At 35.3% G+C, this 4,905-nt stretch overlaps 1 long non-coding RNA gene across 1 annotated transcript in view; it reads right to left on the bottom strand.

Moving 5' to 3' along the window:
* The window catches only part of LOC112136163, a 4,203-nt gene extending 1,799 nt beyond the window's left edge, over nucleotides 1-2,404 (bottom strand). The window contains exon 1 of the long non-coding RNA XR_002917290.2: nucleotides 2,345-2,404. This is a non-coding gene — a long non-coding RNA (uncharacterized LOC112136163). The remainder of the gene's footprint in view (nucleotides 1-2,344) is intronic.
* Between the last annotated feature and the right edge of the window lie 2,501 nt (nucleotides 2,405-4,905).

Raw genomic sequence — 4,905 nt, 5'->3', positions numbered from 1 at the left:
AGATGGGGGGTTTTCTCTGACGCCTCTTGATTGTGCAACGTCGATGATGCAGGAGCGTCATCCTGCAGGTTTGCCTCTTTTTAGAAATCCTTCCGATCAGAAGTGGCACAGATGGGTCCAACTTGATGAAGGGAAGCTTTTTGTCCTTGCATCGTGACTCAGACCTGACAGCAGGTCTGTCACTGACACTTTTGAAGGTCCACGTTTCATAAACAAACTCCTGGATTAAGTGCTTTCTCCAAATCAAGCCCACACATACACAGAACGCAAACTCACTCTCCTCTGTCAACAGAACCCAACGTGACAGCTCTGGGGGCGTGTGGGAGGAGGGAGCCAAAGTTTCTGCATGGTAGGAAGCCATGCAGTTTGGGAGGCTAATCCACAACATGTGACACAAATGGATGAGAAACACACAACAAACCAAAAGAGGGACAAGAAACTCTGAGGGTGCAACAAATACTGCAACGATGTTTTAGAGAGTGGCGAGGGCGGCTGCGTGTCCTGCATGAGCGCTGCAGACGGAGCCTGACAGGGCAGCGCAGGGAAAACAGATTCATGGTCAGACAGCAGAAATCTGTCAGCCTCCTGGCAACGTGAGAGGACACCTGGAGGTAATGTAAGCAGCAGCTCCCCCCCCTCACCCCCGTGATTCATCAACAGGAGCTTAATCACCATGAGTGGGCACTACCTCCCCCTTCCACCAGGCAGGTGGAAAAGAGAGCTGGAGCATGACTGCCTCCTGCTGGAAGGTTGTGTGAACAGCATCGATGACCCTGTTTTACCTGTGGAATCGCTGAAACCGTGAATGAGAACACCTGGATTAAAGGACATTTATTTGATGGAGCTCTGTAAAATTAACCCCTTAATGCCTGTTGTTACAAATATGTGACAGGCCACTAAAATGACTTAAATGTAGCATCAACTCAGAAGGAAAAACCTTTTTTTTTTTCATATCTGTAAGAATAGTCACTTGAAAGTGCACTACCATTGATATACATTACTGGATTGGTGACATATGTGACAGATATGTGGCAGATATACTTTCATAAATTTAAAGTAAACTTGAAGTATACTAAAAGTATCATAAAGGTTATTTTAAGTATATTTTATTAACTTAAAGTAAACTTGAAGTAAACTAACAGTATAACATAAAGGTTATTTTAGGTATACTTTCATAAACTTAAAGTAAACTAGTATGATACCAGAAAGTGTACTTTTTATAAACTAAAAGTGGATCAATTTAGTACCAATAAGTATACTTGTTAGTAAACTTTCAGTATACTTTAAGTATACTTGGTACATACTTCTTTATATTTAAGTATACTTTTTTTTAATAAGGGTTGCCCGCATGTATTTTCAGTGCATCCAAAGCTACATGTTGCCGTCAGTCGCACATATTTTGTTTTTAAGGAAAGTAATTATTCACAAACTGTACTGCTAGTATTGAACATCTTTCTTGGTCGCTCAGACCGGAGGAATTTGAAGCGTTCACTTTGAAGAGATGTAAGGGTAGGACGTGTCCTAATTTTATTCATACGTGTGTTATGTTTTTTTTTTTTTTGTTTTTTTTTTGTACAGAATTTTGAGGTGTTTTTAATAGAAAATGGGCTTTGTTACTTCACTTTGTCAAGTTTATCAGCATGTCATGGCATTGAACTTCATCAATCCTCTCCTATCTGGGCTTGAATAATAAACATTTACAAGTTCAGTTCTATAGATTCTAGCACAAAGGTGAAATCTGTTCATTTGACAACAGTGTGTGTTACCTGTAACACTAGAAGGCACAGTTCTTGCACTATTTACAGCTTTAGAGATCATAAAAAATTAAATATACCACGGCATCAAGCATTTTCTAAGCTTTAATTCAAACTATGTTTTGTGAAAATTGGTTAAAAAATGAGGGAGCTCACCTTATTTTTGTGACTGACTTAACTTGTTTTTAATTTCATTGTACCCGAGACAATGACAAATAAAGATATCTATCTATCTGATGCGTTGATGTGACTCAGTGCTTAGCAATGGCGCCTGCGCGCGCACGTCTTTATCTATAGCAGCGAATAGGCAAGGACCAATCCAGTAATATATATCAATGTGTGCTAAATACGTTGCAATAGGAAGGTGGGACTTAATTCTAAGTTGTAAAAAAAAAATAGATTTATGTCAATGCAAGCTTAAAAGATCAAAAATCGATTCACAAAATATATAAATCGATTTAGCACACACAGCTAAATGCCGCTAGCCTGATGCTAACATTCAATAGAATTTCCCATAGGACGGCTAATGCTAACGCTCAGTTGACCAAAAAAATACATTGCTGACTAAATGAACATATTTATTTACTTACAGGTATTCATTTTCCAAACTCTTTATGGAAATACTTTTTAAAGTAATTATTTGTGGTCTAAAACTTAGTTTTTTCCCCTCATACTGTTGTCTTCTTCTTGAATTATGTGTACTTCTATAGCGCGATCGCCACCTAGTGGCCAAACGGAAACGTCCTCCAGGAGAAGCAGCACTGTTTACAGTGTTAATGATCTGAACATTTTTGTTAGAACTTCTACTTTAGAGAATCCATGAAACACTGTATGATATTAACAATCTCATTATTTTACTGATACATTTTACAATATGTGAACTGTATCAGATTAATATAAATATATTCAAATTAAATAATATATCTTCATGTATTTCTAAACAAATGTGTATAAGTTTGTAAACTTAAAATTTAATTGAATTGAGGAATGGAAAGAATCATAATCGAATCGATTCAGGCTCTTCATGATTCTACCATCTCTCCTTTGTAATCATCCTCCAATCACCCCAACATCACTCTCTCTTTTCCCCTCTTATTCTTTTCCATCCGATCCAACAAAAAAAATATACAAATATAACCAATATAGATAAAGTTAAGCCTAAAATTACAAAAAGTTTTATACAATTATACACATTTTGTGTCAAAAGACCTCTTGTAAAATACGTCTAACACATGAGACCTTCAGCTCGTTTGCTCAGCTGTTGGACAGGACAAGTTGAGGAAAAAAAGATGCACCATTCAATATCCTACAAAGCAAAATAAATTCACTTTTACAGTTCAGGTCACTACATCTTCTATAAATTAAGTTTAAAAAAAAAGACAAACCCAATTTTGAAAACCAACTCCAAATAAATTTGCATTGTTTTTAATGTTCTTGTAACAATTTTCTCATGATGGAGGATAAAGAAAATCAATTGATGAGTTTCATTATTCTGAGATGGTGAGCTCAAATTATAACTTTTCAAAGTGACTGACCTTTATGCTTTCAGACCCTTGTGGTTTTAAAATTTCAGATTTTCAAACCTTTAGATTGTCAGAAATCAGACCTTCACTTTTTTTGTGTTTTAGACTATCAGAGCTTCAATTGTTACAATTTTTAGGACTTCACACCTTATGACTTTTAGACCTTCAAGGCTTTAGAGCTCCTAACATTCTAGCCTTCAGACCCTCCAAGCTAGAAATCTTTATGCTTCTGAAGAAACTTTAGACATTGAGATTTTCAGAGCAATTTTGAGTTTTTTGGAGATTCAGGCTTCCATAGCTTCAGACTTTTAGAAGTTTAGACCTTCAAGGTTTCAAATATTACCTTATAATTAATCGTTTTAGTCACTAAAATAGCTTTTTGGCTGAAAGTAAAGTAAATTTATTTTGCGAATCAAACATATAATTGAACTAAAAACCCCAGAAAAGTGCTGATCAGGGTTTATTGTTGCTCACTCTGTAGGGGACATCAGGTCAGTGACTGTTTCTTCTTCTGAAGTTGCAGACATCCCCGAATAGGAAGTTCTTTAAATATTGTCCTGAGGGAAGCAAACAGAGGACAGGGATGGAAAAACTGACAAAAAAACGAAACTAGAGAAACCCAGAGGGGAAATCAGTTAAAGTCCTTGTTGATGTGACAGGAGTTCAGGACAGTTAAAGTCTAACCAAACCCTAAATCAACTTTTTTTAATCTGTTGTCCTCTATAAATGGATCTTTAAAAGTGCAGTCTGTTGGTAATTGCCCATTTTTTGACAAATTAAAATAAACTTGTTTACAGCAATTCATGCAAAGATAGTCAAAAACCGTCTGTGTGCTGCCCCCTACAGGTTAAAATAGGGGGGATATTGTAGTTTAATTTTGTTATTGGTTAACCGGTTGTAGTCCGAAAGTTTGCCATATATAATGTAATTTACAAGTAAAGATTAAAGGCAACCTTTAAAAAAGAGCCATTTGGGCTCGTTTTCTACTGATCAAAACCTAAAAGGAGCCACATTTACTTACTTTAGCCTTTAAGAAATGAAATGAAAAGAGAATGAAATCAGCCAAAAATGTTAGCATGTTGCTGAAATAAAAGCAAAACTCAAAATTAGCTTAAAACCCCCAGTAGATAGCAAATTAGCTAAAGAATATTAGCATATTGCTAAAATATTTGCTTAAAAAAATACTAATTAGAGGCCAAATCTGCCAAAAAAGCTAGCTTGATGCTTAATTACTAGAATTCCATAATAGCCTAAAGTTCCTCACTAAACTAAATTAGTCAAAAATATTAGCATATTGCTAAAATATTTGCTTAAAAAATACTAATTAGAGGCCAAATCTGCCAAAAAAGCTATGATGCTTAATTACTAGCTGAATTCCATAATAGCCTAAAGTTCCTCACTAAACTAAATTAGTCAAAAATGTTAGCATGTTGCTAAAATAGAAGCTAAGTTCTAAATTGTCCAAAAATATTTCAGTAACAAATTAGCTGAAAACATAAGCATTTTACTAAAATATTAGCTAAATTAGTGTAAAATTCCTCAGTAAACTAAATCAGTCACAAACATTAGCATGTTGCTAAAATATAAGCTAAAACTCTAAATTAGCCTAAAAACCCCACTAGATAACA

Source organism: Oryzias melastigma, linkage group LG11 (assembly GCF_002922805.2).
Source record: "Oryzias melastigma strain HK-1 linkage group LG11, ASM292280v2, whole genome shotgun sequence".
In the NCBI taxonomy this organism is placed as follows: Eukaryota; Metazoa; Chordata; class Actinopteri; order Beloniformes; family Adrianichthyidae; genus Oryzias; species Oryzias melastigma.
Note: the sequence above shows the minus strand (reverse complement) of the source record. Positions and strands in the feature narration are given on the sequence as shown.